Genomic DNA, 22691 nt, shown 5'->3' on the forward strand with positions numbered 1-22691 from the left:
CTATTGCTTGTACATATATAGTACTTTATCACAGTAAACACAGAATAGACTGGTGTTGATGAGGTGCTCTCATGGTCACTAGATTTCTCAAAGTGCTTCCCAGCCAGTGAAGTACGCCCTTGCAAGTTCAGCTGCCGTGCATAAGGAACACAGCAAGACAATGTGCACACAGCAAACCCCTGCAAATAGCAATTTGATAATGACCAAATAATGTAATTTGTTGAAGAAGGTAAAAGCATTGGCCAGAACATCAGAGATATTTCCCGGTGCTTCTTTGGAATGCTGTCATAGGATCTTTTACTCCGACCCAAGCTTACAGATGGGGCCCAGGTTAAACATCTCATTTGAAAGATGGCTCCTCAGACAAAGTGATGTTCCGTCAACTTTGCTGTGTATTGTCCATTAGCACATTTTTGAGTTCAAATCCTTAACAGATCTTGAATCTTTTGACTCTTAGGCAAGTGAGTTGCAACTCAGCCATTGCCAGCTCTAAAATATCTTTTTTAAAAAAAGTGCTTTTGACATGTTAATTTTGACATGGATTACTGTATCAGCAAACCCCGGTGGAGATTGAGAGATTAATTGTGAGTCTGCATGTGCTCACGTGCAAAGGTGGGATGTTCCCAATGACTAGGGGAGCCCAGAACTAGGGGTCACAGTTTAGGATATGGGGTAGGCCATTTCGGACTGAGAGGTGGAGAAATTTCTTCACCCAGAGTGTGCTGAGCCTGTGAAATTCTCAGATGTTTTCAAGAAGTAGTTAGTCATAAGCTCCTTGGGTTAAACCAATCAAGTGGAATGGGGAGAAAGCAGGAAGAGGGGACTGAATCAGATGATCATCCATGATCACACTGAATGTACAAATCAATACTCCTAAGGGTTCTGCCCTTGTTTCACTGTATAACTTTCACCTGTACTTGACCTGCCAAAATGCATCACCTCACATTTGTCAGGATTAAACTCCATCTGCCATTTTTCTGCCCATGCCTCCAACTGATCTATATCCTGTTGTATCCCCTGACAATCCTCCTCACTATCTGCAACTCCACCAATCTATGTATCGTTTGCAAACTTACTAATTAGACCAGCCATGTTTTTCTCTAAATCATTTATGTAGACCACAAACCACAAAAGGTGCCAGCACTGATCCCTGTGGAACACCACTAGTCAAAACCCTCCATTCCGGAAAGCATCCGTCCACCGCTCCCCTCTGTCTCCTTTCACTATGCTAGTTCTGTATCCATCTTGCCAGCTCACCCTGATACCACGTGACTTCACCTTTTGTACTAGTCTGTCATGAGGGACCTTGTAAAGGCTTTACTGAACTCCAAGTAGACAACATCAACCGCTTTGCCCTCATCAATCCACTTCGTCATCTCCTCAAAAAACTTTATCAAGTTAGTGAGACATGACCCGCCTCCCACACAAAACCATGCTATTTATTGCTAATAAATCCATTTGCTTCTAAATGTGTATAGAACTTGTCCCTGAGAATCTTTTCCAATTATTTCCCTACTACCAAAGTGATACTTACAGGTCGGTGATTTCCAGCTACCCTTTTTAAACATTGGGACAACATTGGCTATTCTCTAGTCCTCTGGGACCTCACCTGTGGCCAAAGAGGATACAAAGGTGGGTGTCAATGCTCCAGAAATTTGTTTTCTTGTCTCTCTCTCAATATTCTAGAATAGATCTCATCAGGGCCCAAGGAGTTTATCTACCTTTTAAGACGGACAACACCTCTTCCTTTTTAACAGCAACTTGGCTTAGAAACTCAACACTTCCTTCCTTGAGATCATCCTCCACCAATTCCTTCTCTTTGGTGAATACTAACTCAAAGCATTCATTTAGGACCTCACCTACCTCTTCTGGTTCCACACACAGATTTGTCCTTGAGTGGACCAACCCTTTCCTTGGCTATCCTCTTTCTTTTTATTTATGTATAAAAAGCCTCGAGATTCTCCTTAGTTCTGTTTAATCACTTTTCCTGACCCCTTTTAGCCTTTTTAAATTCCTTGTTTAAGTTCTTTCCTATTTTCCTTATATACTTCAAGGGCTTCATCAGTTCCCATCCTACATATGTTTTGTTTTCCTTTCTCATCCAAGGTTCACGTAACTTGCCGTACCTGTCTTTCATTCTCACACGAACGTACCTATCCTGAACTCCCATCGACTGCTGTTTGAAATACTCCCATGTCCGATGTGGATTTACCCTCAAACAGCTGCCTCCAATCAACATTCTCCAGTTCCTGCCCAAAATTGTTATAGGTCACTTTCCCCCAGTTTAACACATTCACCCGAGGACTCCTGTTATCCTTATCGGTGAGTATATTAAAACTCTTGAAAATACTCCTCCACTGAAAGGTCGCTCATTTGGTCAGGCTCAATTCCCAAAACTAGGTCCAGTATAATCCCATCCCTGGTTGGACTTTACCTATTGTGTCAAGAATCCCTCCTGAATGGTTCTTACAGATTCTGCCACATCCAAGCCCCTAGCACGTAGTCAGTCCCAATCAATATCAAGAAAGTTAAAACCACCACCACAGCAACCCTGCTGTTTTTATGTCTTTCCATCATCTATCTACATATTTTCTCCTCCATCTCCCACTGGCTGTTGGGAGACCTATAGAATACCCCAGCATTGCAATTTCACCTTTCCTAATCCCGAGTTCTACATTGCCTTGCTGCACAAGTCCTCTGATGTATCCTCCCTCAATACAACTATGAGATACTCCTTTATCAGTAAAACAACTCCCCCATGCCTTTTACCCTAAAATTAGACATGCTGCGATTAAGGAAGTTTGGTTCACTGACAAGGTGACTGTTGGTGAAAACAAACTTAGTGTTTCCCAAACCTTTCTGTTCTCAACTGCAACTCAAATTTCAAGTAGTAGAACAAAATACTGTAAGAAAAGATCATAGGGATCTATTATAAATAGATTAGACTTCAGAGTTAAGATCAATGTAAAGTGATACAAGTAGAAAAACCGTAATTGGTGTCACAAATAGAACCACAGGTATCATTAGTCAGGTCACATGTTAAAAAGATTACATTTGACGAATAGAGTTTAACATTTGACTACTTTCCATTTTCAGGTTGTAAGTTTGCTTGCTGAGGGGTGGATTTGTTCTCAGACGTTTTGTCATCATGCTAGGTAACATCATCAGTAAGTCTCCGGTGAAGTGTTGGTGTTCTGTCCTGCTTGCTATTCCTGCTTCACCAGAGGCTCATAGATGAGGTTGCCTCGATGGTGATGAAACGTCTGAGAACAAATCCACCAGCTCACTGAGCAAACTTACAACCTTATCATGACTGAGTTACAAATCTTCTCCAAAATCTGAAACCTTCCACTTTGTTTGTCTCAACAAAACAAAACTACTGCTTTGATGCTGTGGGAAGAAAGTTGAAGATGCCGATTTCAATAATTTATTTGGGAAAAAAGTTATGGTGCAAAACTCATTCTCATGATTAGAAAATGACATAATTCAATTTGCATGTGATACACCATCACCAATGGCAATGCATTAAACAAAATAATTTCATCACAAGAAAAACAGTCTTACTTCTTGAACTGTTATTTCAAGCTATCATGGGACAATGATTGTGTCATATTTAAAATAAATTATATTCAGGGAGAATTACTCTTATTTCTTTTCTCAATGCTTTTTATTTTCTAACTTTTAATGTAGTAAAATAACCCAATAACTATTAACAAAGTGTAAAAAAAAAATTGACACCAAGGACACAAGAAGGTATCAGGACAAAGGCATTGGCAAAGGGCAGCAGAGGAGTTTAGGGAGAGAATTCTACATGGTTGGTCTACATGGCAGCCATAGAGATGTACAGCATGGAAACAGATCCTTCGGGTCAACCTGTCCATGCCAACCAGATATCCCAACCCAATCTAGTCCCACCTACCACCACCCGGCCCATATCCCTCTAAACCCTTCCTATTCATATACCCATCCAAATGCTTCTTAAATGTTGCAATTGTACCAGTCTCCACCACTTCCTCTGGCAGCTCATTCCATACACGTACCACCCTCTGCGTGAAAAAGTTGCCCCTTAGGTCTCTTTTATGTCTTTCCCCTCTCACCCTAAACCTATGCCCTCCTGACCCCAAGGAAAAGACTTTGCCTATTTACCCTATCCATGCCCCTCAATTTTGTAAACCACTGTAAGGTCACCCCTCATCCTCCGATGCTCCAGGGAAAACAGACCCAGCCTGTTCAGCCTCTCCCTGTAGCTCAAATCCTCCAACCCAGGCAACATCCTTGTAAATCTTTTCTGAACCCTTTCAAGTTTCACAACATCTTTCTGATAGGAAGGAGACCAGAATTGCATGCAATATTTCAACAATGGCCTAACCAATGTCCTGTACAGCTGCAACATGACCTCCCGACTCCTGTTCTCAATACACAGACCAATAAAGGAAAGCATACCAAACGCCTTCTTCACTATCCTATCTACCTGCGACTCCACTTTCAAGGAGCTATGAACCTGCACGCCAAGGTCTCTTCGTTCAGCAACACTCCCTAGGACCTTACCATTAAGTGTATAAATCCTGCTAAGATTTGCTTTCCCAAAATGGTTAAACAGCGAAATTTGGCGAAGGACAGAAGCCACGACTCTACAAAGGTTTCGGAATGCTCTAGCTCACTGCAATGTTAAAAGGATGACACACACTGAGTGACGGGGTAAAGTGGTGAATATGCAGAAACATGTGCTTATGTTTTGCACATATGGAGTAATCGGAGGAAAGTTCTAACTGAAAACAGCTGGTAGGAAAATACAAAATTACGTTCTGATGAAACTGCAAATCTCCTCCAGGGAAAGCAACAATTCAAAAAGGCCAAACTCTAAAATCTCAACCTTCCATTGAACAGAAGGCAATATTTTTCCATTTCTCATTCCAGGAACCTTTAGAATAGATTTTGTATTAGGGCTGGTATTTATGGTTTATGCATATTCTTTTAAGGAACTGGCCATATTAATCTTTCTTAGATACCCCAAGGAGCACAGAATAACAAATATACCTGTACGGTTAAAAATCAGACAGAAATAATCCAATCAAACTAACACACTCTTCTCGGTTTTTATTCCCGTGACATCTGTAAATTACTCAAATAAAAGCAAAATACTGAGGAAACTGGAAAGGTGACATGAAAATACGAAATGCAAAAGAAACTCAGCAGGTCTGGTAGCATTGTCGAGAGAGAAACAGGGTTCAAAAAATTCAAATAAAAACCAAAAGAACTGTGGGTGCTGTAAATCATAAGCAAAAACAGAAGTTGCTGGAAAAATTCAGCAGGCCTGACCGCATCTGCGAAGATAAATCAGAGTCTGGTAACCCTTCCTCAGAACTCTTCTTTAGAATGTTCCTATGAGAAGGAGTTAATGAACTGTCTTCTTGATCTACTGAAGCCCTGGAGTCACATTGTTGTTAAGGAGGGAGTTCCAGGATTTTCACCCAGTAACACTTCCTGAACGATATATTTCCAAATCAGGATGCTGAGTGGTTTGGAGAACATAGAACAGTATAGTACAAGCCCTTCGTCCCTCAATATTGTGCTGACCTTCCATTCTACTCAAAAGATCAAACTAAGCTACATACACTATATTTCACTATCATCCATGGGCCTATCCAAGAGTGGCTTAAATGTCCCTAATGTATCTGACGCTACTACCACTGCTGGCAGTGCATTCCACGTACCCACCACTCTGTGTAAAAAACCGACCTCTGACATCTCCCCAATACCTTCCTCCAATCACCTTAAAATTATGCCCCCTTGTGATAGCCATTTTTGCCCTGGGAAAAATTCACTCTTATCTCTGCCTCTCATCATCTTGTACACATCTATCAAATCACCTCCCATCCTTCTTTGCTCTAAATCAATAAACCCCAAGCTCTCAACCTTTCTTCATAAGACATGCCCTCCAGTCAGGCAGCGTCCTGGTAAATCTTCTCTGCACCCCCTCTAAAGCTTCCACATCCATCCTATAACGAAGCAACCAGAACTGAACACAGTATTCCAAGTGTGGTCGAACCAGATCTTTACAGAGCTGTAGGAAAACCTCGCAGCTCTTAAACTCAGTCCCTCTAATGAAAGCCAACACACCATACGCCTTCTTAACAACCCTATCAACTTGGGTGGCAATTTCGAGGTATCAAGAGACCTGGACCCCAAGATCCCTCGGTACCGCCACACTGCCATGAATGCTACCTTTAATCCTCTACTCAAATTCGACCTTCCAAAAATGAATGACTTCATACTTTTCCAGGTTGAACTCCATTTGCTACTTATCAGCCCAGTTCTGCATCCAGTCAATGTTGCAACCTACAACAGCCCTCCACATTATCCACCACTCCACCAACCTTCATGTCATTGGGAAACTTACTAACCCACACTTTCACTTCCTCACCCAAGTCATTTATAAAAATCACAAAGAGCAGTGGTTCCAGAACAGATCCCTGCGGAACACCAGTGGTCACCGAGCTCCAGGTTGAACGTACTTTCCATCTACTACCAACCTCTGTCTTCTATGGCCCAGCCAATTCTGTGTCCACACAGCCATATTTCCCTATATTCCATGCTTCCTCACTTTCTGAATGTGTCTACCAAACTTATCAAACGCCTTGCTAAAATTCATATACACCACATCCACTGCTCTACTTTCAATGCGTTTTGTCACATACTCAAAAAATTCAATAAGGCTTGTGAGGCATGGCCTGCCCCATGCTGACTTGCTCTAACCATAATATGCTTTTCCAAGTAAACTTAAATTTTGACTCTCAACCCTCTCCAATACTTTGCCCACCACTGACATAAGACTGACTAGTCTGTAATTCCCATGGTTATCCCTATTCCCTTTCTTGAACAAGATGATAATAGTTGCCACCCTCCAATCATCTGGCACAATTCCAGTGGACAGTGCGGATCATCTCCAAAGGCGCAGCAATCTCTTCCCTCACTTCCCGTAGTAACTTTGGGTATATCCCAGCTCGAGGGGAACTTATCTATCCTTATATTTTTCAAACTTTCAGTACATCTTCCTTCTTAACATCAGCCTGTTTCACGCTGCCCTCACAAATGACAAGGCCCGTCTCACTAGTGAATAAGGATCTTCCCTACCTCCTCTGAATCCAGATACAAGTTCCCTCTGCTATTCCTGATCGGCCCTACCCTCACTCTGGCCATCCACTTGTTCCTCACATAAGTGCAGATTGCCTTAGGTTTTTCCTTTATCTGACCCAAGGGTTTTTCATGCCCCTTCTAGCTCTCCAATATCCATTCTTCCGCTCCTTCCTGGCTACCTTGCAACCCTCTAGGGTCCTGTCTAATCCTTGCATCCTAACCTTAGTCAAGAGGAAGAAGGAAGCTTACTTAAATGTTCCATAAACCTAGTCATCCAAGGTTCATTCATCCTACCACCCTCTCCTTGCCTCAGTGCTGGATAGGTTTATCCCACTATCAGTAGGTGCTCCCTAAACAACGTTCACATTTCTGTCATGCATTTCCCCAATAACATCTGTTCCCAATTTAGGTGCCCCAGTTCCTGCCTAATAGCATTGTAATTCCTCCTGCCCCAATTATATATTTTCCCATACCGTCTGCTCCTATCCCTCTCCATGGCTATAGTAAAGATTAGGGAGTTGTGGTCACTATTCCCGAAATATCTGACACCTGGCCTGTTTACTGCTGAGCACCAAATCCAATATGGCCTCCCCTCTAGTCAGCCTATCTACATATCAAGTCAGGAATCTTTCCTAGACATGCCTGACAAAAGCTGCTCCATCCAAACTATTTGAACTACGGAGGTTCCAATCAATACTAGGGGAGTTAAAGTCACCCATGACAACAACCCTGTTACTTCTGCACCTTTCCAAAATCTGCCTCCCAATGTGTGTCTCACAATCTGCCTCTTCTGTCTCTGTTGCTATTAGGAGGCCTGTAGAAAACTCCCAATAAAGTGACGGCTCCTTTCCTGTTTCAGATTTCCACCCTTACTGACCTGTATACTGAAGAACTTGCAGGTGGTAGTGTTCCCATGGACCTGCTTCCCTTATCCTTTTAGTAGGTGCAGATTTAGGAGCCTTGGTGAATTTTTGCTGTGCATCTTGTACAAGGTACATACTGCTGCTGCTGCTGCTGAACGTCTATGGTCGAGGGACTGATTGTTTGTACATGCATTGCCAATCAACTGGGTTACTTTGTCCTGAATGGTGTCAAGCTTCTCACGTGTTGTTAGAACTACACAAGTAGGGAGCATTCCATCACACTCCTGACTAGTGCCTTGTAGATGGTGTTCCAGCTATGGGCAGACAGGTGGTTAGTTAACACGCTGCAGGATTCATAACTCTCAGCACCATGAAGGACACTCCTTATAAATCTTGCCCAAGGTTATGACGACCCTCCGGTTGTAATACCACCAGTCATCTCTTTCTAAATGAGAGAGAAGCCCTATGGTCTAGTAAGATAATGGCAACTTTATTTTTAACCATAACTAAAGGTAATGTCCACTTAGCCATTATTGTGTCTACACCATCATTATCCATTTAATCCATGATTTTCAAGACTTTCAAATCTTATGTTACAGCTTATCAAATACCTTTTAGACGCCCATTTATATCAAATGCAAGAGGTGAATTACACAAAGTGAAGATGGGGAAAATACCATTGTAAGCTGAAATATAAATTCAAGTCTAACTTGTCCTTGACAACTATGATGATTGAAAAGCAAAACTAACTGCAATTTCTTTTGTAGATAACGTAGGAATTGCTAGGTTGAACAAAAAAAATTCTAAGACCCATCCAGATTCACCACCTACCACAATACAATGATAATCAAGTTACAAACTGAAGCATGGTGATGATGCCTTCAGGTTTCAAGATTATTTTATTCTTGACATGCCAAAACCAGAATTTTAAAAAAAGGAAAATGATAACCAAGTCCAACAAAATCAAACCAGTTAATGTCTCCTTTTTCTTTCGAAGGTCTGAACTGACTGTCCAAAGTAAGATCAAACATGAACTGCGACCAAAGATATTTTCTAGTATTATTTGCTAAGAGCTGCATATCTTAGCTCGGTTATCCTGCTGGCTGAAAGACAAACACTGTTTAAAATAAACAAATGCAGTATTCCTTTTACACACGAGCAGCCATCTTATTCAGAGTGTAGCTAGCACACTGAATTGTTCTTCATGCGTGACTATGCACACAAGAATGCAGGAAACAGTGTCAGATAAATAAATGCTCAATTCTAGTGAGATCTAAACCATAACATTCTGACACAATGACAACTTAAATAATCATATTAGTTCAACAGATAATTGGATGAACCTAGCTCTTTCCCACCTCCCCAAAAATGAGGGTTAAGAACAGTCGAGGTCAGTGCAATGAAGGTTAGACAAAAGACTGTATCTACTTGAAACTCTAGGGTACCTGTAACAGTACTGGTACTAGAAGGGGAAACGACTTGAACAAACAGCAAAGGCAATATTTTAGTTTGGGTTCTATTGTAGGTGACAATAATGTAAACAACCCCAGTAACAACCAATTATGATTCTGTGCAGGCAAAGGGGCTTAAGACTTTCTCCACAAATTTGCACAGTGAGACTGTCTACATAAGAATGCTCTACAATTACCTGCACACTAAAGCGCATATTACAAACTTTTCATTTGTAAAATAAAAGTTCACTGGCAAAGCCAACATTTATCTTCAATTTCTTAAGCTGGTTGGTGGGCTGCCTTCTTGAATATATTTTAAAAAGTGACAGTTAAAATCAATCACATTGTTGCATGAGACATAGGACAGAGTAATTTCCCTCTCTAATGGGTCATCATTAACCAATTTAGCTCTTTTGTGTTCATCATTACTGATGCTACATTCTTACTTAGTTAATTAAAATAGAAGGACACCAACTACTATACATGAATGTGAACTCATATCGCTAGATTGTTAGTCTGGACCTTGATTAATAGTCCAGTAACAACATCGTCACCATTTCTGAAGCTACAGAGCACTAAATAGATGGCAAGTAGCTGAGGCATCATGCTACAGACAGAGCTAAGCACAGAGTATAGGTTTGCTCGCTGAGCTGGAAGGTTCATTTTCAGACTTTTTGTCACCATACTAGGTAACATCTTCCGTGTGCCTCCGGATGAAGCACTGCTCATGTTTCCTGCTTTCTATTTATATGTTTAGATTTCCTTTCCGCTGGCAACGGCATTTCCTATGGTTCTTTTTTTCCTCAGAGGGTGGTAAATGGGGTCCAAGTCAATGTGATTATTGATAGAGTTCCAGTTGGAATGCCATGCTTCTAGGAATTCTTGTGTCTCTCTCTGTTTGGCTTGTCCTATGATGGATGTGTCGTCTCAGTCTTATCTGTATGTCAAGATACTAGTGAGAGAGGGTCCTGTCGTTTTGTGGCTAGTTGATGGTCATATATCCTGGTGGCTGGTATTCTGCCTGTTTGTCACAGTTCTTGCATGGTATTTTGTAAATGACATTAGTTTTGCTTGTTGTCTGTATAGGGTCTTTCAAGTTCATTAGCTGCTGTTATAGTGTGTTAGTGGGTTTGTGGGTTACCATGATGCCGAGGGGTCGGAGTAGTCTGGCAGTCATTTCCGAGATGTCTTTGAATGGTGGGGAGAGTGGCTAGGGTTTCTGGATGCGTTTTGTCTGCTTGTTTGAGTTTGTTGCTGAGAAATCGGCAGACTGTGTTCATTAGGTACCCGTTCTTTTTGAATACATTGTATAGATGATTTTTCTCTGCGTAGTTCCTCTGTGCTGCAGTGTGTGGTGGCTCGTTTAAATAATGTTCTGATGCAGCTTCATCTGTGAACATTGGGATGATAGCTTCTGTAGTTCAATATTAGAGCAGCTAATGAACTTGAAAGACCCTTTACAGACAACAAGCAAAACTAATGTCACTTACAAAATACCGTGCAAGAACTGTAACAAACACTATATTGGACAACGGCAGAAAACTAGCCACTACTATACATGAACATGAACTAGCCACAAAACAACACGGCCTTCTCTCACTCATATCCTTACATACAGATAAGGAAGGATGCCACTTCGACTGGGACAACACATCCATCCTAGGACAAGCCAAACAGAGACACGCACGAGAATTCCTGGAAGCATGACATTCCAAACGGAACTCTATCAACACACACATTGACTTGGACTCCATTTATCACCCCCTTAAAAAAAAAGAACAGGAAATGACATCACCACCGGAAATGATGTCACCACAGGAAATGACATCACAACCCAAGGGAACCCAAACATATAAATAGAAAGTAGGAAACACGAGCAGTGCTTCGTCCGGAGGCTCGCTGAAGATGTTACCTAATATGGTGACAACATGTCTGAAAATGAACCTTCCAGCTCAGCGTGCTAACCTACACCCAGAAGGTTCACTCACTGAGCTACAGATCTTCTCAATACTTGCTAACAGAGCTAAACAATCTTGTAGTTCAAGGACCAGATCAAAGCTCTGCAGTCATACCATATCCAGTTGTGATTGGTGTTGGATAATTCCCAAATGGGAGGAAAAGAAACTGCTAAACCCCAGTCTTCAATAATTGCTAAGTCAACATCAGAGCAAAATATATTTGCAACCCCATCTACAGCAAGAGGTACTGACTGGATGATCCAATGTGGCCTCCTCCTGATGTGTCAAGCTTCACAGATGCCACTCTTCAGTGAATTTAACGTATTTCTATTTACACTAGCTACAATAAACCATTTACAAGGATGTTGCCATGGTTGGAGGATTTGAGCTATAGGGAGAAGTTGAATAGGCAAGTCTGTTTTCCCTGGAGCTTTGGGGGCTGAGGGGTGATCTTGTAGAGGTTTATATAATCATTAGGGGCATAGATAGGGTAAAAAGACCAAGTCTTTCCTCTGGGGTGGGGAGACCAGAACTAGAGGGCATAGGTTTACGGTGAGAGGGGGAAGATGTAAAAGAGACCTAAACGGCAACTTTTTCACTCAGAAGGTAGTACCTGTATGGAATGAGTTACCAGAGGAAGTGGTGGAGGCTAGTACAACTGCAACATTTAAAAGGCATCTGGATAGGTATATGAATAGGAAGGGTTTGGAGGGATATGGGCCTGGTGCTGGCAGGTGGGACTAGATTGGGTTGGGATATCTGGTCGGCATGGACGAGTTGGACCAAAGGGTCTGTTTCCGTGCTGTACATCTCTATGACAATGACATATTGGCCCTGACAACTTCCTCACTGCACGCACTCTAGAACCAGTTGCAGCTCTAGCCTAGCCATTCCAGTACAGAAACAACACTAGCATCTACCCAACAATATGGCAAATGGTTCAGATATATCCTGTCCATATTAAGCAGGAAAACTTCCATCTAGCCAATCACTGCAATACATTAAATTTATTCTTGATCAACAGTAACACTATCAAGTGACACATACATAGTAATAAGCTGCACATAGATACTTAGCTTGGATTCTGCCTGGGCCACTCAGCTTCTGATTTCGATAAATTGGTCACTGTCACCTGGACAATAACCACAGAACAAGCTGGACTGCTATTAAAACCCCTGACAGTTTCAACAATAATCTTCAAGCAAAAAAAAAACCTTGATAGCCCTAGACTGTTTGGCCTACAGATGACACAACTATGTTCTGTTCACGGTTGGTTCACAATGGCCTCTGAAGTGGCCTTTGCAAGTTAGGGCAGCCAATAAATGGGTCATTGACTTAATCCAGAGAAGGAACAACATACAAATCCCTAGTTAGGGAAAGTAGGATACTGAGCTTAAACTATTAAGATAAAAAAATGTGCATTGCTGTAGTGCTTTTTATAACATCTGGAATCCCCTTAGCACTTTCCAAGCACTGAAATACCTACTGAAGTGCAACAACTGCTGTAATTACACAAATTACAGAACTTAAACAGTGGCAAACAAAGGTGATGTTTAAATCTCTTACATACCAATTTGAAAATGCAATGTGTTTTTGAGGTTTTGGCAGAGGGGTAAAAATTAGACATAGCACTACGTAGAATCTTCCTGCTCTTCTTTGAAATGGCAATTATAGAAATCTTCATGTCTCTGTGAACAGTGTAATGTCTATTTCTTATTTTTCTGTATTTTTGATCGTGGATTGAAATGGGAAAAGAACACTTACATCTTTTGAAGGATTGTTGCACATTTTAAAAGTCATCTGACACTTAAGTTGTGTGAGTGGGTGGGGTGGGGTGGGGGTGGGGAAGAGAGGTCATATAGTGGAGGTAGTCTGCAGAGAAGCTGGAGCCAAGTACAAACAGAGCTAGTTACCAATGACAAAGGTCTTTCACCTGCCAACAACTACGTGATTGCCTCCCAGTGAGCAACTTAGGGTTGGGAGTGTTTAGGAGAAGCCATCAGAACTCCATAAGGGGAGCAGCAATTGCTTTTCTCTGCAGTAAAGACAACCTTAAACTTGAAGAAAGCCAATTTATTTTGCCATCAGTTGTTGTAAGCTTTGGCTTTTAACCAGTAGGCCAGGAGTTTTGTATGTGAACCAGCCAAAAATGTCTGCACTCATGTGCATGTATTTAAGGAAGGAGAATCAGGAAGCAGCATTTACTGACAAGCCAAAAGGACCATATCAGCAAACTATGTGAACAGAAACCATTCCAACTGCCTCCCCAGTTTCTGTTTCTCTGCCCATCATACTTGCTTTATGTTTCTGATTGTGCACATGTGTACATGCAAGTATAAGGGGAGCTTGAAAAGCAAGTTAGTGTGTTTTAACTAGTCAAGATATATGTCAATGGTTCATACTAGTTTCTCTGTAGCTGGAATCTATTTACTTGTAATAAATAATTATTCCTGTCAAGTACACAAACCTGGCCCATGCTTTCAGTCAACCTGGGCCTAAAAGACGGTAAATTGAGGGATTTTGCACACTCTTCAAAAGCTTAACAATGACTCCTGAGGTTTGATTTTCAGCACACTCGTCAATTTGAAATGCAGTACCTTCAATAGTGCAGCACTTCTCAACGGAATAGTGAAGTGTCAGCCTAGATTTCATGTCAAGTCTCTGGGGTTGGGCTTGAACTCAAAAACATCAAGTGTTACTAACAACCATACCATTAGTCGTGGTTCAAAGGTGAAGAATAGGGTATTTGGGATACTTTCCGCTGTCTTTCCCCCACCATGTCTCATCCTTTCACCAAACCCTCAGCGAACCGGGGAGGGGACTCCAATCTGAAATTCACACTTCTTAAAATGATAAGCTGTCGTCATTAAAAAAAAAACAATTATAATGAAAGTGTAACAAAGTGACTAGAAGAGGAAAAGATGAAACTTAGCAAGATGGGGTAAAAGTAAATAGGAGAAAGTGAAGACTGCAGATGCTGGAGATCAGAGCTGAAAAATGTGTTGCTGGAAAAGCGCAGGTCAGGCAGCATCTAAAAAGCAGGAGAATCGATGTTTCGGGCATAAGCCCTTCTTCAGGACTGAGGAGTTAAAGTAAATAGACAACTTCACAATTTAAAAGGGCCAGCAACAGATTTGGGACAGGGTAAACTGATAAAACAAGCAGAGATGCAGGAAAGTTTAAAATTGGACTTAAGAACAAATTTTAATGTAAACAAAATAACATTGCACCCTGGGTTTTGAAATTGTTCATGGGAGTTATTCGATGGTAAATCACAAGGAGACAATGCAGCAAGGTAATACAATTACAGCGTTGAAACTTGTACAGGTAAAAATTCTTAGCAATTGCTACGCTGATATTTATAACTGGGGTGGTGGTGGGGGAGGCAAAACAAAAGCACATGGCAATCTGACAGGGCTGTTACAAGTTAACTTTATATTTCTAGGAGGCTCTGCTGATTGAAGAAAATGTAACTAAAAACAAAATGGTTGGCCTACATATTGGAACTCGTAGTGCAATAATTAAATATTGCCAAAAATGAGATGTAGAAGCTTTTGGTCTTTACTCATCAGGACCAGAACAAGAATGCCAAATTTCAAACAATCACGTGCATCACAGGGAGCAAGAGTGCTGATTAGTTGGCAAGCGAATGATGATAAGCAGAGGTGTTGCCATGGAGAACGTAATGAGGAATGACAGACTCCACAAGCTCCGGCATATTTTTTAGAAGTGCAAAGCTTAAATACAATCCTTTTGTTCGCAGAGACCAATCAGCAATCTTATCACTGTGGTACAATTGTTGTGATCATTTGAAATTTGACATTCTTGCATTTGCTCTGAGGAATACAAGACAAGAGCCTTCAGCAACATTTCTCTTTCAGTCTTGATCTCAAATTTCAAAAGGGTATGAGCCATAACATGAAAATATCAACATTTCCAGAAAATGCCTGCATTAAGTTCCAAGCATCATTGTCAACAAAAAGACCTGTATAGGAATTGCAAGACAACTTGGTGAGAGTCTACTGCCACTGTTTTCAGTTCATTATTGTAATGAAGCAAGCTGAACTCAGCTTGAAAATACACCATCACGCCTCATACTGCGTCATTCCTCTATTGATCATAAGATCTTACCACAGTGAGTATTCATTCGAAACATAATGCCTGTTTTCTCTATAAAAGAGCTATCCTAGCATCCCACTTCACTCCTGCTCTTTCCACTTAGTAAATTTTCCTTATTCAAGGATCTACTTGTTCCCTTCTGAATATTATTAATGAATCTTCTTCCAAAATGCTTTAAATGAAAACGTATTTCAGATCACAACTGCAGTGTAAATACTAATTCTCCCTCTGGCTCCATTGCCAATTAATTTATCTGTATCTTTCTATATTGGCAGGAGTATTTATCACTAGTTCATCCTTTGTCAACACTGCTCATAATTTTGAAATTCTGTCAAATCCTTCCTTAACCTTTTCTTCTCCAGAAAGAGCAAATTAGTTTCTTTGATCTACTCCCTTCCAAAATTGGGGACTGCAGAATTGAATTTAATACTCTGGAGTAAAAAAAAAGTCGCTGAAAAAGCACAGACAGCATCCGAGGTGCAGAAGAATCGACGATTCAGACACAAGACCTTCATCAGCAATGTGGGGATTGGACAGGCAGAGGAGAAGGGGGCTGAGAAATAAATAGGAGAATGGGGTGGGTGGGAAGAAGGTAGCTGGGAAGGTGATAGGTGGATGCAGGTGGGGCGGGGTGCAATTATGATAGGTGGGAAGGAAGATGCACAGGTGGGACAGGTCAAGAGGGTGGTGCTGAGTTGGAGGGTTGGATCTGAGATGAGGTGAGGAGATTTGGAAAGTAGTGAAGTTGACATAGATGCCATGTGATTGAAGGACCCAAAGTTGGAAGATGAGGTGTTCTTCCTCCAGTTGTCAGGTGGCTTGGATTCACCCTAAGCTACAGGGTGGTGAGGTTGTTGAGCGAGTGTGACCAGAGATGTTCCCTGTATGCACCACGAGTTGGTGTTCTGTCCCCCAATATAGAGAAACCACATTGAAAGCAACAGACACAGTAAATGAGGAAGCGCAGGAAAATCTCTGCCGGGAGTGAAAAGATCCTTTGGGGCCGCGGACAGAGGTGAGGAGGGAGGTGTGGATGCAAGTTTTACACCTCTTGTGGCGGCAAGGGAAGGTACCAGGTGTGAAGAGTGAGTTGGTGGGGAACATGGACCTAATGAGGGAGTTACAGAGGAAATGGTCTCTGTGGAACGCAGATAGGGTAGGGGAAGAAAATATGTCTCTGATGGTGTGGTCTGATTGTCGGTGGTGGAAATGGTGAAGGATATTACGCTCTATCTGGAGATTAGTGGGGCAGAAGGTGAGGACCAGGGGCTCTATCCTTGTTGCTGTTGGAGGGGGAAAGAGATCAAGGGCAGAGGTGTGGGAAATGGAGGAATTGCACTGGAGAGCATGGCTAATCACGTGGGAGGGGAATCCTAGAAATAGGAGGCCAGCTGGGGTGTCTGAGTGAAACTGCTCCTCCTGGGATCAGGCATAAGCCCTTTCTGAAGAAGGGCTTATGCCCGAAACCTCGATTCTCCTGTTCCCTGGATGCTGCCTGACCTGCTGCGCTTTCCCAGCAACACATTTTCAGCCCTCCTGGGATCAGATACAGTGGAGGCATTGAATGTAAGGGATTGTAAGGGAGGTGATGTAGTCCAGGTAGTTGTGGGAGTCAGTGGGTTTGAAATAGTGTGAAGCGGTCACAGGAGATGGAGACAGAGAGGTCCAGGAAGGGGAGGGAGGTGTCCGGGATGGTCCAGGTTAACTTAAGGTCAGGGAAGGTGTTAGTGAAGTTGATGAACTGTTCCACCTCCTCCTGCAAGTTCTGGGCCTCCTCCACCGCCAAATCCAAGCCACTCGACGACTGGAGAAAGAACACCTCATCTTCCGTCTTGGCACCCTTCAACCATACAGCATCAACGTCGACTTCACTAGTTTCCAAATCTCCCCTTCCACTACCTCATCCCAGATCCAACCCGGCACCAGCTTCTTGACCTGTCCTACCTATCTGTTCCACTCTCCCCACCAACCTATCACAATCATCCCCCAACTGCAGCCACCTATCACTTTCCCAGCTACCTTCACCCATCCCCAACCCCACCCTTCTATTTATCTCTCAGCCCCCTTCTCCCCTCACATTCCTGATGAAGGGCTTACTGCCAAAATGTTGACTCACCAGCTCCTTGGATGCTCCATGACCTGCTGTGCTTTTCCAGCCCCACATGTTTCGACTCCGACTCTCTAGCATCTGCAGTCCTCACTTTCTCTTAGTCTCTGTAACACTCCTGGGGCCTAACCAGTGAGTTATAAATGTTCAGTGTAATGTCATCGCTTTTGAAGTCTACACGTGAATCCAAGGATCCCACAGACTAATTTGAAAACCTTATCAACCTGCCTTGCCACTTCCAAACAGCAACTTGCACTTCCAAACAGCAACTTGCACTTATAATATAGTTGAACATATCTGAACATACCACAGGGCCTTTGATAAGAGTGCTATAAAAGTTGACATGAGCCATAAAATGATAACTGTTTCTAAAATATCCAACTGGATTCAAAATTGGCTTGATGGTAGGAAACAAGAGGATGGTGGAAGATTGTTTTTTGGACTGGAGGCTTGTGATCAGTACCGAGTCCACTTTTGTTTGTCATTTATATAAATTATTTGAAATAGAATATAGGTGGGATGTTGGTAAGTTTAGTAGACAGTGAAGGTGGTTATTTAAAATTACAAGGAGCTCTTGACAACTGGGTCAATGAGCTAAGAGGTGGCGGAGTTTAATTTGGATAAATGTGAGGTATTGCGTTTTGGTAAAAGAAACAAGGGCAGGACTTGTACAATTACTGGTCAGACCCCAAGGAGTACTGTAGAACAGAGAGAGCTAGAGGTTCAGGTACATAATTATTTGAAATTTGCATCACATATAGACAGGGTAGTTAAGGTGGTGTTTAACACGCTTGCCTTCATTACTCAGATCTTTGAGTATTAAAGTTGGGACATCACGTTGAGCTTGGATAGGATATTGGAGAGGTCTCTTTTGCAGAAGCGTGTGCAGTTTAGGTCATTGTGCTACAGGAAAGATATTATTAAATTTAGAAAATATTTACCATGATGTTTCTCGTAATGGAGGGCTTGAGTTATAAAAATTTGCTAGATAGGCTGGGATTTTTTTCATGGGGGGGGGTTGACTTATGAAGGTTTATAAAATCAGGAGAGGCATAGATAAGGTGAATAGCAAGGTCACTTTCCCTAGGGTATGGAGATGGTGATGCTACAGAAGAGGAAGGTGATCGTGGTCAAAAAGAATACAGGCACATTACATATGGTCTTGTCCAGCTTCAGAAAGCAATCAAGGACACTAAGAGAAAGAAGGAGAATTAGACCATCCAACCCATCTAGTCTGGTTCACCATTTGATCATGGCTGATGTTTCTCAACCCCATTCTCCTTGTAACCCTTGATCCCTTTACTAATCAAGAACTCATTTCTTAAAGACACAGAATGACTTGGCCTCCACAGCATTCTACAGTAATGAACTCCACAGATTCACCACCCTCTGGCTGAAGAAATGCCTCATTGCAGTTCTAAAGAGTCATCCCTTCACTGAGGCTGTGCCTACTCTCTCTGACTAGCGAAAACATGTTCTCCACATCCATTATGTTCAGGTGTCTCAGTTTACTTTAAGTTACAATGAGATCCCCCTCATCCTTCTAAACTCAGAGTACAGAGCCACTGTTCTCAACCACTCCTCATGTGACAAGCCCTTTATCCCAGAAATCTTTCTTGTAGGGCTCCTTTGGAACCCTGCAACGTCAGTACATTCTTCCTTAGATGCAGGGACCAAAACTGGTCACGGTATTTCAAATGCAGTCTGAGCAGAGCCTTCTATAGCCTCATCAGCATATCCCTGCTCTTGTATTCTAGCTCTCTTGAAATGAATGCTGATATTGCACTTGCTTTAACTGCCAGTTTAAGAAAATCCTGAACAGGAATAAGCTCCAGTTTTCTAAAGCCTTTTCCCCCATTTCGCAAATAATCTACGCTTCTATTCTTCCTACCAAAGTGCACAGCCTCACACTTTCCTACACTTGATTCCATCTTTCACTTCTTTGCCCACTCTCTGAGCCAGTTCAAGTTCTTCTGCAGCCTCCTCCTTATTACAATCTGTTCCCCCAGCTACCCTTGTATCATCTGCAAACGTCGCAAAAAAGCTGTCAGTCCTTCCTCTAGACCCTTAAATTTATAATGTGAATAGTTGTGGTTCCAACATTGACCCCTGCAGAACTCCTCTCATCAACGGCTGCCATCATGCAAAAGACCCTTTTATCCCTACTCTCTGCCTTCTGCCAGTCAGCCAATCCTCTATCCATGCCAATACTTTGCCTCTAACACCATATGATGATTGTAATAGTGCATTTCTTACATGCCTTTTCTATTTCCTGCTCCACATCCTGACTACTGCTGGGAGACCTACACACAACTCCCAAAGAGAACATTTTTTTCTTTTGAAGCTCCTCAACTCTATGCACACAGATTCTGTGCCTTCCAACTCTATGTCACTACATGCTATCAAAATAAATTTCTTACTAGCAAGGCAACCCCATCCCTTTGTCTGTCCTTTCGATGGGACATGTACTCTTGGATAGTTAGTTCTCAGTCCTGATTCCCTTGCAGCCACATCTCTGATGCCCATAATCGTACCCATCAATTTCAATCTGCACTAAAAGCTCATTTGCCTTGCTTTGTATGCAGTGTAGATTAAGTACAACACCTTCAGTCCTGTGTTGACTGTCCCCTTCCTTATCTGCCATACCTGAAGTTACATTCCTGAGCTTTTTCAAACTCTCTGTCATATTACCTGTTCTGGAAACTAATAAGCTCTGCGGAGCCCCCCCCCAACCGCACCTTTAACTTTCTCCATAATTTTCCAAGCAACTGATTCCACCCATTGTTTAGTTAAGAACCCTATCCACGCAATTCGCCAAGACTCTGGTCCCAGTATATTTCAGGTGGAGCCCATTGCATTGGAACTGCTCCCTCTTTCCACAGTAATGGTGCCAAGACATCATGAATTCAAACTTGTTTCTCCCAAGCATTTACCTCTTTAGTAGTTGTCGACCATGTGCCAATTACCTTGTGGTTCATTACAACCTTTTTGGTTCTGCTTTTTAAATTTATTCCCTAGCTACTCATATTAGCTCAGCAGAACCGCTTTCCTGGTCTATTTATATCACTAGAGAGGGATGAAGTCAGCATGGGTATGATATTTACATACACCAACAACAACCTTGTGTTCTGCTACACATCTCTAATTTGGAAAATACCTAACAGCAGATTATCACTGCAACTCCATAACCCAAGGAAAGGTCCGGATTAATGCCTTTTCAGCTTTCACAGTTTCAGCACCTTACAACTTGCACAATTTGACTTGGTAGGAAATAAAATTCACCAAGACTTTTAACTTCTAATCTGGATTCCAGCTTTTAAAACTTCTATGATAAAAGGTTTTTATAATCAAATGCATTACCTACATATAAGTAGGAGGGAAAGTCAGACACTTGGTAGGAAAGGGTATGTGGGTTTCAGGGAGAAGGGACTGCATAAATTGACCAGACTAGCTCAAGCCATACAAAATAAATAACAATTCAAGTTCACTTGTGCTGTCATCAATGCCACGTTCTTAAAAATCAATACACTTTGGTGTATTGCTTTGTGCCGCCAAAGACCCATGTAAACAGTGGTTCATGAAAAACTGCAAATGTTCGTGTAACTTCGACAGTAAGGATCAATTGGCATGAACTGGGACTATGAGAAATTAATTGCAACTTGCAGTAATAAGCTCTTATTTAGAGCATCCTCAGAAGCAATGCAATAATATTTATGTCTAGGAATATTAAGCTAACTATTTAAAAAACATATTTAGACGGTAGCACAGAGGAACTGAATTAGCCCATACACAACACAAGACATCATACAACAGCCCGAATGAGGCAACTTTAAATTGGAAATGAAAAACCAAATCGAGCACTCAACAAAAACCCTTCAGCAACTGTGGATATCACACCGACTGCAGTAAGCTTAACAAAACCAACCAACCAAATATTAACAAAACTGCAATATGAATTTTGGAACTCGCTCAACGAAAACAAAAATTTGAAAACAGTGCGAGATTAATATCTACCGCTTCGGGGGGGCGGGGAGGATAAAATGATGCCTCAGATTTTTTTTAAAAAGGTTCAAAAGGTAAGGAGGATTGGATTTCAAACTTGTGTGTGTGTGTGTTTTTTTCCCGGCTTCCTTTATTGCAGGAGGATGTTGAAATGCCTTTTAAAACCTCCCTGGACACATGATGAAGCTTTAGAAGCTCCTTCCCCTGACAACCGAGCAGAAATGGCGCCCTGTTTGTACACATTACACAGAGAGAGGGAAAAACACTGCCACTGGGAAGGGAAATAAAAACAGACTCGGCACAGCAAACATTAACTTTTAAAGGTGGCGAGGTAAACAAAACGGGGTCGGGTTTCTTTTATTCGTTAAAAACATTGGAGAACCGCCTCACACCGAGGTAAAAACAAGACACTGATCGACCGGGCGCCGCCATGTCGAGTTCCCTTCACAAACGGAACCGGCGGAAAAGAGGGTTTGACATTTCTCAATAATTTAATGAACACATCCAACCCCTTAGGCTTCCCTCTACCGTGAAAATCCTGAGAATGGGGCAAACAAGAAGGAAAAAACCTGTGCAGAGATGTGCAACAAATACCAATTCTCGATATTGCTGCAATTTTAAATTCACAACATTGCACGGACTGAAAACAAATTGTCGTGTAGTAGACACCAAAGCGGGCAGTTTATTTTCCTTTAGATGAAGCCGGGGGGGGCGGGAATGCAATTCACGGGATCGCCTCAGGTCGAAATTCGCCGACATTTACCTCAGGATGTGTTTATTAAACACGCGAGAATTTACAGGGAGACGGATATTATTTTCTTCCCAGAAGTAAACAGTCATAATAATTGTTATTACTTGAGTGTGTGAGGGGAGAGATTTGGCGCCAAAAGGCGCGCTCCGGACGGGAGAGCGGGCGCGCGGCAGCCATTTTGAGGCGGACCCCCGGGGGAGGGGCAGAGCGGCAGCATTCAGTCCGCTACCCGGTCTGTGTGTGCGCGTGTGTGTCTCTCTCTCTCACATTATATCTGTATTTTGGTCTCTCTGCCCCTCTCCA

The 22691-nt window shown here is 42.1% G+C and overlaps 1 protein-coding gene across 1 annotated transcript in view; it reads right to left on the reverse strand.

Moving 5' to 3' along the window:
• The window catches only part of LOC122558798 (host cell factor 1-like), a 117392-nt gene that overhangs the window by 94249 nt on the left and 452 nt on the right, over positions 1 to 22691 (reverse strand). The gene's annotated exons all lie outside the window — the stretch shown is intronic.

Source organism: Chiloscyllium plagiosum, unplaced genomic scaffold (genome assembly GCF_037043375.1).
Source record: "Chiloscyllium plagiosum isolate Xiang-an unplaced genomic scaffold, Cpla_swu_hap1 HiC_scaffold_14, whole genome shotgun sequence".
NCBI lineage: Eukaryota > Metazoa > Chordata > Chondrichthyes > Orectolobiformes > Hemiscylliidae > Chiloscyllium > Chiloscyllium plagiosum.